The sequence below is a fragment of the Eschrichtius robustus genome, chromosome 16 (assembly GCF_028021215.1).
Source record: "Eschrichtius robustus isolate mEscRob2 chromosome 16, mEscRob2.pri, whole genome shotgun sequence".
NCBI classification, from domain to species: Eukaryota; Metazoa; Chordata; class Mammalia; order Artiodactyla; family Eschrichtiidae; genus Eschrichtius; species Eschrichtius robustus.
Window position 1 is genome coordinate 54,843,346 of NC_090839.1, and position 12,146 is coordinate 54,855,491.

At 55.2% G+C, this 12,146-nt stretch overlaps 1 protein-coding gene across 1 annotated transcript in view; it reads right to left on the reverse strand.

Moving 5' to 3' along the window:
- Nucleotides 1–8,100, reverse strand: part of TFAP4 (transcription factor AP-4) — a 33,931-nt gene extending 25,831 nt beyond the window's left edge. Inside the window, exon 1 of the mRNA XM_068524835.1 lies at nucleotides 8,017–8,100. The gene's annotated coding sequence lies outside the window, so the exon portion shown is untranslated. The remainder of the gene's footprint in view (nucleotides 1–8,016) is intronic.
- Nucleotides 8,101–12,146: the final 4,046 nt, after the last annotated feature.

Here is a 12,146-nt window from a genome sequence, read left to right on the forward strand (position 1 = left end):
GCCACCCCCCAGGTTCCAGCGTTCCAAGAGAGAGAATATAGGAGATGGGCAAGCCTGGGTCAGGCCCTTCACCACCTAACCACCCCCCCCACACACACCCCCATGTCAAACGACCAGGCTTATGCTGTGGCATGGGAGGGAAAGAGGCAGCCACTCCCAGGAGTAGAGCCTGGGCCCCTCCTCCAGCCCCAGGTGGAGCTGAGGGCACATGGAGGCGACTCCCAGAGGCAGGCCTGAGCCTGCAGGCCCACAGATGAGGCCCACCCACTGCTCCCTCCACCCCTTTCCTGTCCCTCCTGCCTCCATCCTCTGTCCCATGTAGTCCCTAACTCTCTCCTGGGAGAAGCTCCTTGGAGGAGAGAAAGGGGCCTGCACACACGCAAGCGTGCACACACGCACACATACACACACACACACACGCATCATCCTTTCAACCCACAGGGCAGATCACACAGCACCTAGATACAGGGAAGAGAAAGGGACCTAGGCTAGTTAGCATAGAGCCTTCTCCAGGCCAGGCAGGTGCCAAGGGATTTGCAAACATTGTCTCAGTCAATCCCAAAAAGAATCCTATGAGATTTCATAGATGAAGAAAATGAGCTTCTGAGAGCTTAAGGAATTTAGCCAGTGGGACACCCCAGTAGGTAAGAGCCATAAAGCCAAGCACAGTGCCTGGCACAAGCCCCAGGAGGCAGTTCTGTGGGAGCAGCTCAGCAGAGTGCTGTTTCTGCCCACCCCTGGCACTGGCTCCTTTGGGGGACCTCTCCCACTCCCACTTTCTCCGTGTGGCTCTTGGGGCATCGGCCCTGCACTGAAGCGAGCTCCTGACCCAGGCCTGTCCCATCAGTGTCCGGGATGAGCTGGGCCCCAACTGGGCCAACAAGAGGCAAGCCTAGGGTCTCGCTGGAGCCCCAGGGAGAGGCAAGCTAGGAGTTCGCAGGCCTTGGGGAGCAAAGGCCCCAGAGTAAACCCACACAGAGGACACTGGGCCAGGAGATGCAAGCCAGTGTCCCAGGGCCATTGCTGAGCACAGGACCAGCTAGGCCCTCGGCCTTTGCAGTTATATGAGCTCTCTGAAGGAAGGTCTGACTGCAGAGCTCACGCTGTTTCCCTGCCCCACGCTGTCCCCTTTGGGGCTCTGGTAGCTTAGGAGCTGGGACAAGGCTGGGGATGGGGCCTCACCTCTCTCCCAGAATCCTGGGGTGGGGGGGCCGGGAGTGTGGGACCCTCTCAGCCTCCTCCTCCCTGGCTCATCGCGCAGTTTGACCTTCAAAGTTGACATCTGCTTCCAAGACTCGGTCTCTCCTCCTGGAATTTAGCCTCCAGATGTCAGATCCGAGGCGGCAGCGGTGGCTGCCTGGCTCCCCCCAGAGTGAATCAGCCACATTCCAAAGGTGCAAACACAGACGCCGCGCCCTCGGCAGCCTGGGGCTGCAGACTTCCTCCCCAGGCCCGCCCGGCCCCAGCTCCCGCTCCGCTCCGCTCCCCTCCCCAATCACCTCTTCCCAGCCAGACCAGGCTTTGGGCTTCCTTTCCAGAGACATTCTGGAAAAAGAATGCCGCTGGGGCCGGGAGACACCCTGATCCACCCTGCTGGCTCTGTCCCCTGCAGCGAGCACGGACCCCAGCCTGGGCGCCCCCAGCTGTTATCAGTATATGTGGCTCATTCACACAGCAGGAATTTACTGAGCACCTACTATGCGGCAAGCAAGATAGACACAAGTCCCTGACCTCACGGAACTCAGCCCAGCAGGAGAGTCAGACAGAATCAGGTCCACAGACAGAAAATAATTCCAAGTGCGGGCACAGCTCTAAAGGAAAGAAAGAAGGGACTGAGACAGATGACAAGGGACAAAGGGAGGGCTGTGGGGGCCTCTCTCAGGAGTCACAGGGAAGTTGAGGCCTAAAGGATGAACGGAAACCTCATCTACAGGGTCAATTCTCAGCGATCTTGTCACGAGAACCACAGCAAAGCAACCCCAAAGAATGTCCCCCGATCGCTCAGCAAGTTTTTGAGTCCTTGTGCTCACGCCTTCTGTCAGCATTAATGCAGGGGTGTCTGGCTAATTTTTTTTTAATAAAAGCTTTATTGAGATATAATTCACATAGCATACAATTTACCATTTAATGTATACAATTCAATGGTTTTCAGTATTTCAATGTAGTGCAACCCTTGCCACAATCAATTTTAGAATATTTTTACCACCCTCAAAGAAACCCTGCACTGCTTACCAGTTACATCCACACCCCTCTGCCCCCAGCCCCTAGCAACCACACATCTACTTTCTGTCTATGGATTGGCCTATTCTGAACATTTCCTAGAAATGGAACTATACAATATGTGGCCTTTTGTGTCTGGCTTCTTTTACTGAGCATCACGTTTGCGAAGTTCATCCACATGGTAGCCTGTGTCAGTACTTCATTCCTTTTCATGCCTGAGTAATATTCCATTGTGTGGACAGACCACAGTTTGTTTATCCATTCATCCGTTGATGGACCTTTGGGTTGTTTCCACCTTTTGGCTGTTGTGAATAATACTGCTGTGAACATCCGCGTATGAGTTTTTGCATGGACGTATGTTTTCATTTCTCTGGGGTGCACACCTGGGAGTGGAATCGCCAGGTCAAATGGTGACTATGCTGAAGAACTGCCAGGCCCTGCACCACCTGACATGCCCACCGGCAGTGGGAGAGGGTTCTAATTCCTCCCTCTCCCCCTCAACACTTGTTATTGCCCCTCCTTTTTTGTCACTGCCATCTGCTGGGTTGAAGTGGTATCTCATGGAGTACCCAACTGCACCCCCATTCCTTTCATGCCTGCACTGCCCCCACCCTCTGGAGATTCCAAGGCTTCCAAGCCCTACAGCAGGTCCTGCTATGATCCACCTCCTCCTTCACAAGGGTCAAACCCAAATCCAGTCCAATGCCTGCAGGCCTTTAGGTACAAGGAGCACTGGGGAGGCGAGATGCGGGGTGGGGTGTCCTGGTCTGTGACCCCAGGGCACAGTGAGGAAGAGGGGCCTTGGGCAATTTCCTACAGAAGTTCCTATGCATCTCAGCCTATCTGCGCCTTCACAGACAGGGCAGGGCTTCTTCTGTTCCTTCACTGCCCTAGATCGTAGGCACACATTCATTCACTTATTCAGCATAAATAATTGCCAAGGGCTTCCCTGGTGGCACAGTTGTTAAGAATCTGCCTGCCAATGCAAGGGACACGGGTTCGAGCCCTGGTCCAGGAAGATCCCACATGCCGAGGAGGAACTAAGCCCGTGCGCCAAATACTGAGCCTGTGCTCTAGAGCCCGCGAGCCACAACTACTGAAGCCCACATGCCTACAGTCCGTGCTCCGCAACAAGAGAAGCCACCGCAATGAGAAGCCCGCGCACTGCAACGAAGAGTAGCCCCCGCTCGCCGCAACTAGAGAAAAGCCCACGCACAGCAACGAAGACCCAACGCAGCCAAAAAAAAAAAAAAAACTTAAAAAAAAAAATTTGCCGAATGAGTGAATGAATGAACAGAAGATGAAGAAAGAGAACCCAAAGAGGGGATCATCGGTTAGAAGCTCAGGCTCCTGGGTGAACTGGTTTGCACTTGAATCCCACCTCTGCTACTTTGTAGCTGTGTGCCCTTGGGCCAATCACTTGGCTTCTCTGAGCCTCCCCCGCCTCATCTACAAAATGGGCCAGACAGTGACTTCCTACCTGACAGCATGGTTTTGAGGATTAAACGTAGTGATAAAGATCAAGCAGTATTCCATGCCAAGGACTTCTAGAGACGAGGTCATGTAACATCAATCCTCACAAGAACCTTGTGAGATAGGACTATTATTACCAGCTTTGACATCATAGACAGGAAACAGGAGCTTTGGGGGCTCAAGGAATCTGTCCAGTTAGAATGCTGGGAATGGCAAAACCAGGATCTGGGGAATCCCCTGGCGGACCAGTGGTTGGGGCTCCACGCTTCAACTGCCGGGGCCTGGGTTCCGTCCCTGGCCGGGGAACTAAGATCCCAAAAGCCGGGCAGCGTGGCCAAAAAACAAAAAAACAGGATCTGAACCAAGACCCCTGACTCCAGGCGAGGACACTGACCCAACGCCACATGGCCCCTGACACAGATGGTGGGAAGCCGGGCAGCCTCCGAGCAGGTGACCGATGGGCTGGTCTGGAAGCGGACCTGCCTGTTCAACGGATGCCCCTGGGCTCAGAGTCTGGTTCTCAGAAAGTGGGCAGGCCGCTGGGGAGTTCAGAGGCCCCTAACAGCGGGTGGACGGATGGAGGGACGCCAGAGATGCTGCCAAAGCAGAAGTTGACCGTGCCTGGGGGGGCGGGGGAAGAAAAGGTGCAAAGAGACACCGTGGCTGCAAGCCTGGGGCACTAGGACAGACACCAATGAGGGGAGTCAGGAAGACGAGGCGGTACTAAGAGTTTTATCAGCGAAAGCAGAAAGAAGTCAGAAGTGTCCAGAAGGGAAGCCGGGCTACTGAGAGGGGCACTCTTTCCTCTACCAGCGTGTGTGGCATAGAAGGAGCCTGGCAGAACCCACAGCGGCTGGACCACTCTAGGGTGACAGGTGTGGCCAGACTCCCCTCAAGTCAAAGAGCCTACGTCGAAGAGCTCCAGGGGGCTAGCTGAGGGGAGACATCAAGCTAGCCCCTAAAAATGTAGGCCTGGTGCACCCCGAAGGCTGGGTGTAAGTTTGGGGCACTCTCCTGAATAGAGATGGGGTTCCCCTCACTTTTGCCTCTGCAACTGAGGAAAGGCATCAAGCCGAGAAGGCCCAAGGATGGAACTCCAGGGAATACCTGGGTTTAGGGGGCCACAGGCAGGGGAGGCAGTGCAGACCCCAGAGGGCTTCAGGCGCGCAGGAGCACAGGCTGCTGCGGAGACGCGGCTGGGAGGAGGTCTCCACAGGAAGTGCTGCCGAGGGCACAGCTCGGGACAGCTCAGCACTGAGCAGGTTATCGGGGTGGCCTGCTCTCTGGGGAAACTTGGCTGGGGAGGGATGGAGGTAGGGCTATTGCTTGAGAGTCCAGCATTTATTTTCAACAGGGGAGAAGCTCAGCTGATGACAGCACCCCAACGGAGAGTGGAATGCATTTAAATTCAGTCGTGGAAAACATTTACACACACCAGGCTCCGGATTTGCTAGAAGGGGTTTCTCACAGCTGCCTGGCTGGGAAGTCCAGGACAGTGGTTTTCCAGGTTTAGTCAGAGGCCCACATGCACCTGGAGCTTGTTAAAAATGCAGATCCCCGGGCCTCACCCTGGACTTACCGGTTCAGTAAGTCTCTCAGTTTGAGAATCCACTGGGGCTGTAAGGCTCAGAATATCACCAGCTCAGGTGCGGTGGTTGGGAGTCCGCCTGCCGGTGCGGGGGACACGGGTTCGAGCCCTGGTCCGGGAGGATCCCGCATGCCGCGGAGCGGCTGGGACCGTGTGCCACAACTACTGAGCCTGTGCTCTAGAGCCCGCAAGCCACAACTACTGAGCCCGCGAGCCACAACTACTGAAGCCCGCGCACCTGGAGCCCGTGCTCCGCAACAGGAGAGGCCGCCGCAATGAGAAGCCCGCGCACCGCAAGGAAGAGTGGCCCCCGCTCGCCGCAACTGGAGAAAGCCTGCGTGCAGCAACGAGGACCCAACACAGCCAAAAATAAAATAAATAAAATAAATAAGTTAAAAAAAAAAAAAAAAAAGAATATCACCAGCTCAGTAGACGACAATGCACGGAGACTCACCTGAGGGGACAAGCCCTCACCTCTTTCCGGCATTCTATCCACATTTATCCACATGAGTCTCAGGACTCACATGTGCTGCCTCAGACCTCTAGACCTCCACCTGGACACTCCCACACTCTTGGCCCACCTGGTCAGTGACCAGAACTCCAGGTGCCCCCTTAGCTAAAGGCCAGGGTGTACGGGAGGTCCTAGGCACCCAGGTAGAGTGAGAGTCATTCACCTAACCCCCAAACTTCATGAGGAGGAAGCCCTCTGCCGGCACCCCCCAAGGTGCCTCTGGCCCCACCTGTACCAGTCCCACTGTGAGAAAGGACTGACCTATTTGACCCAGACACAAAGGCCTAGTGACAAGGTCTGGGGACAGTGTGGCTGAGAAGAAAAGCAGAAAGTGTCTCCATCCCCTTTGGTCATCATCCCCTCTGCCACCTCTACAACCCCACAGAGTATGTGTGTGTGTGTGGGTCTCCAAGCCAAACACGAAATGTTTCCCCTCTACAGGGGTGAATCAGCTCCCAGAGGGGCAGGGCTTGGGCTCTGCAGTCAAATGGTTTGCACTAGGATCCCATCTCTGCTCTTTTACAGCTGTGCATGCTCAGGCAAACCACTTAACCTTTCTGAGCATCTACCAAACAGGCCTGACGGTAAGTCCTGCTGTGGTCCTGTACCACCAGGACCTCTGACTGACTGGTGACCGGAGACTCCAACACAGGGGGCTGGGTCGCACCCATAACCCTCCCAGGGCCACATTTCACACCACAGCCCAAAGGCCAAGGCTGGAGGCTGTGCCAGGCTGGAGAAGGGGCAAATTGCAGAAGACTCGCCATCCTTGCCCCATTAGAAACCCGCAGCCCTTCTCGGGATCAGAGGCACAAGCAGATCTTCACAGGAGCACGAAAACATTTCCCCCCTTCCCAAAGCAGAGAACCGGTCAGCATGGCCAGCAGAGCCCAGATCGGTAGCCCTGAGGCTCTTTCCCTCTGGTCTGCACAGCAGGCAGAGAATGTGCTGCAGGTGCAGACATGGGCGGGTTTCGTGTGTTTTGTGTTTGTGTGTGAATCTCTCCAGACTCACAGGGATGTTTGGGGGATTCTGCTTGTTCTGCACTTGCTGGCCGGCACACAGCCTGCCTGGCTGACTCCACCTTTGTTACTGCTCTGGAGCACTCAGCCGCACCGGGCTCCCCCAAGCCACCCCCAGAAGCAACCTCTTCCAGGCTCTGGGCCTTCTGCCCTCTCTCCCCAAAGCCACTTGTACCCGCACGAGAGCCGAAAGGGGGACAAGTGCTTCCCAGACAACAAAAGCCTCTCCCAAGAGAACAGACATCCTCGAAGGCTCCTGCTACACCCTTGTTCTGTGCACTGATTTCAGGCTCAGTTTCAGGGCCCCATTTGCTGGGTATGAATTACAGCCAGCTGGCTTTTGGGCAGATGGTCAGCAAAAGGACCCTGCCCACCCATCTTTCACTTCAGGAGGTCAGTCACACCCTCTCCCTCTAGCACTCTGGGAGGAAACTGAGGCGCGGCACAGAGGACCTGATTTGGTCAAGGTCACCCTACCCTGGGTCTCCTGGGTGTTTCAGGCAATGACGCCAGTCTCCTTGGGCTCCAATGCTGTGTGACCTTGGGCAAGTTATTTAGCCTGCCTGAGCCTGATTTCCTCTCACACAATGGTAGCGCCCACGTCTGGGCTGTCCTGAGGCTTAAAGGAAATAATATGCGTAGAGCACCTAACACTTTGCCGGGCACCTGCTCAACACTGAGCCATTACTGTCATGATTCCGTCCTTTCTTTCTGCCCCTCTCTCCACTCCAGCCACACTGGTCTCAATGCCCGGCTGCTCCCAACACCCCCAGGCACCGGTTGTTCCCTCTTTTCCTCCGGGACTTCGCTCAAAAGTCACCTTCTCAAGGACCCTCCTAGCCGCCTGGTGCATGTCCGTCCCCCGCTTTTGTCCTCACCCTGACACTCATCCGACATAGTGGACATTCTACTGATTCACCCGCCGGCCTCTCCTCTCGCCCTGGAGCACAAGCCCTGTGAGGGCAGGGCTTTTGCAGCCATCTCCACCCCGGGTGCACGCGCTGCAGTGAACGAAGGGTTCCTATCGCGTCTACCCGGCTGCGGGCGCGCCTGGGAGCCTAGTTCAGGGGCCAGATTTCGCCCTGGGGGCCGCCAGGCCGGGCCGGAGCAAGAGGAGCAGCGCGCGCTGGGGCCGCGGACCGGGGTGGGTGGCGGGAACCGGGACTCCGGGGGGCGGCGCCGGGGACAAAGGGCGGCCCTACCTGCGAAAGGGGTGCGGGTACCTCCCCCAGGGCGGCTCCGGCGCGTGCCCGCGAGGTCACGTCCGGGGCGCGCCGGCCGGAAGGAGGCCCCTGGCGGGGTGGGGGGCGGGGCGTCTGCGGCCTGGCCACGCCCCCAGTCGCGGGCCCGAGGCGGGGGCGGAGCCAGCCGGGTCGGGGCCGCCTCGCACTTCCGCTCTCCCCCGCCGGCTCATTCATATTCATGAGGCCGTGAGGGGCGGGGACCGGGTCCCCCGCGGCGCTCTGCCCCCCCCCACCCCACCCCCCAAGCTGCGGATCCCGCCTCGGCTGAGGCTCCGGCCCCAGTGGGGCGCCCCCGGCTTCCGCCTTGGGGAGGGAGTTTCCACTTGGTCACGACTCAAAAATGTGTCGCTCCCGCTCCTCCGCCCCCTCGTCCCTGCCTGGGATGGGGGGGGGGGGGTCTCCTCCCTCGGAAGACAGCGGGGCGGGGTCAGGGGAGGGGCGGCTCCTCCTTCCTGGGGCAGGTCCGTAGGGATGGGGCTAACCCTTCCCTCCAAGTTAGCGCCTGTAATAATCTTCATTTTTAAAACATAATAATAGTTCTAATTTATTGAGCGCTTACTCTGTGCCAGGCACTGTGCATGTTATATGAACTACCTATTTTAACCCTCCCAACAGTCCAACTCAGCTAAGTACAGTGTTGTCAGAACCAGAAGGTCAGAAAGTTGAGTGACTTACCCACCACCACACAGCCGGCCTTGGGCTTTTTCCGGAAAGGTAGGTACCAATAGGTTGGAGGGGCAGGTGCTTATCGCCCACCACCCCCAACCCCTTGCAGGAAATGGGCTTACTTAAGGCACTCCTGGCTGGCTGGGCGTGGCTGAGGGGTGGGTCTGAACGCCTCATTCAAGGGAAAAGCTACAGACTGGGGGAAACCAAAGCATGAGGGCAGGACAGGCTGCACAATTTGCCGGACCCAGTGCAAAATGAAAATGCACTGGTTCAGTTTTGAACAGTGTGTTCAAGAATGATTAAGAATCTCAAGATAGTGACGGCAGAACATTCAGCGAAGCATGGGCCCTGCTAAATGTCAGGCTCGTGCGACTGCACAGGTGAACATCCATGAAGCTGGCCCTGATGAAGGAGCCAGGGGCTCTTCTAGGGGCTGAGAAGACAGCATAGACACCCCCACCTCCAATATCTCCCCCTCCCTCACCCCCGCAACCCAGGAGACTCACTCCAGGCTGGCATCCAGAGTTTAGCCTCCAGAACTCCAAAAGCTGAGCACTTCAGGCCCTCTAGGGGTCAGGTGAGTCCTCACGGGGAGAGTGTGTCTCAAACCCAAATGACCCTGCTGGCCCCTGGGCATTCTCAGCCAGGGGCCCTGCTGGCAGGTGGGCTGGGTCATACATGCTGGGCCCAGCAGGGCCCTCAGTTCTGACTCAAAGCCCTTCTTTCTCACTGGAGCAGGGAGTGAGGAACAGTCAGGGCTGATTCCCAGAATAAACACTCCACCCATAGTCAGCCCCAGCCCTCAGCCACGGCAAGCCAGCACCAACAGGGAGAGATCTCCCCAGGCTGCCTGCTCAAGGTTAATAAGTCACCCTGATCTCACTCCTGCCATCGCTCCATCCTTGTGCCTGGGCCCCCACTCACAGTGGGTTGCAGGCTTCATTAATAACAATAATAGCTACCATTTGCTGCACTCTTTTTCTCCCCTCCCGGCATTGGTGGGAGCCCTTTGTGTGCCCTCTCAGTAGAGCCTCACATAGCTCCATAACAGGCATGAGGATCACCATTTCACAGATAGGGAAACTAAGAGAGATGCGATGACTTGGCTAAGGTCAAGGGCTAGAGTTTGGGATTTGCTGCCATTCATCTGTCCCGGTTCCTATCATCTCTCCTACATCTGTAACATAGGTCTTCAGGCTCACTTCTCTGTGTTGTCTTGTATTATTCACATCCTGCCCCTAGAATAGATTAAACGCTCTGGAAAGACAGGAACCGTACTTATACAGCTGAGTTTCTGCTGGACCTTGCATCGTGTGTTAATTGAAAAGGTACTTACTAAGCATCATGTTGTGCAGGAAACCCTCCTTGCAGTGGGCAGGTATGTGTGTGTGAATGAGTAAGCCATGTCTCCTCTGGGTACTGATGTAAGGAGTCCCCACTAGACTGAGAGATCTCCTTGAAGACCTGGCTGGGTTTGCTAGCCCAGCACACAGTAGGCCCTCAATAAATGTCGTTGAATGACCACATGATAACAATTTAATAAGCATCTGTTGAATGAATGGGAACCTAGGAGATGTTCAATAAATGTTTATTGGGAATTCCCTGGCAGTCCAGTGGTTAGGACTCATCGCTTTCACTGCTGGGGCCCAGGTTCAATCCCTGGTTGGGGAACTAAGATCCCACAAGCTGCACAGAGTGGCCAAAAAAAAAAAAAAAATGTTTATTGATGAAAGATTAGGGGACCAGATTCAGCCCCCAAATATATTAGCAATTATCTTAGCTCAGGCTGCTATAACAAAATACCACAAACTGGGTAGCTTAAACAACATGTTATTCCTCACAGTTCTAAAGGCTGGAAGTCCAAGATCAAAGTGCTGACAGATTCAGTTCCTGGTGAGGACTCTTCCTTGCTTGCAGACAGCCACCGTCTTGCTGTGTCCTCACATGGGAGGGAGAGGGGGAGGGAGAGAGAGAGAGAAAGAGATCCAATCTTTCTTCCTTTTCTTGTAAGGGCACTGATCCCATCACGGGGACCCCACCCTCATGACCTTATTTAAACCTAATTAACTCCCGAAGGCCCCATGTGCAAATATTATCACACTTGGGGGTGGGGTGGGTGTGTAGAGCTTCAACATATGAATTTGGGGGAGGACACAAACATTCAGTCTATAACAGCAATATTTATGAAGCATTTATGAAGAGGACATCCCTCTTCACCCACCTTTCACTAAGAAGGAGGAAGCCATGCCTGGCCTAACTACTATAGCAGGTGCTGCCTCCCAGAAAAGCATACTGTGAAAAACCCTCTCAGAGACTGGCCCTCTGAAACGTCCCGTACCCCTATCCTGCCACTTATCTGATGCCCCAGGGAGGTAGCGGGTTATAACACAAGCTTTGGAATCAGATTGACTGAGACTGCAATCTGTTCTATGCCTCCTACTAGCTTCTAAGACCTTAGCCAAATTACTTAATCTCTGCCTCAGTTTCTTCCTTTGCAAAATGGGAATAATAATAGGACCCACCCTCAGGGTTGTTGTGAATATAATGAAAGTAAAGCATCTCATACAGAGGAAGAACTAGTCTGGCTGAGAATCGGGGGTTTCAGGTTGGGTCAACTCCGCCAAGCTAATATATATAGAGTTCCTCATTCTTGTTGGATTTCCAGGTGCCAAATTTAGGGGTTTATTTGGCACCTAAGGGGACCCCAGCTGGGTCCTGGAATTGAAAAGCGGTGGGTCAGGCTTGAAACCTGGTAGTGACCACTAATGTGTATTGAGAATGTACCTCATTTAATCTTCACATCAACCTCAGAAAGGAGATACTATTATTCACTATCCAAACATTGGAATCCCAAGTCAGAGTTCTCACTGGGAGCAACATGCTTGTCCATGAAAACAAACGGGAGTAGAAAAACAAATAAGAAAGGCCCTCCGGGTTAAGGCTTCTTATGGTCAGTTCCCCTCGTGGGGCAGAGACCTTTGGATTTCACTTGAATCCGTTCCCACTGAACTGTGAGACCCAGGAGGGCAAGGATGGCTGGGGTTGTTCACTCTCTGTCCCTACTGTCGCACAGTGCCTGGCATCCTGTAAGCATTCCATAAGCATTTTTAACAACTATAAAACTAGCCCCTTGTGTACCTCTTTTCCACACACCTGCATTCCCTCGGGGCTGGAGCCCGGCGCCGCCAACGGGGCACGAAGTGAGGCCCCAGGCTTCACGGCCGCGCTGCGGGCTAAATCGCTGCGATCCGGGATGCCGGAAGGGGGCGCTCTGTGGCCTTGGGTCTCCGCCCCTCCCCACGCACTGGTAGGTCGGCGGACCCAGAGAGTCGGCCCTTAACAGCCCCTTCCAGAAGGCGCTAGGTCCCGAAGCTGGCCTTCCCCAGGGATCATCTGCCGGCTAATGTTTAACCCGGCCT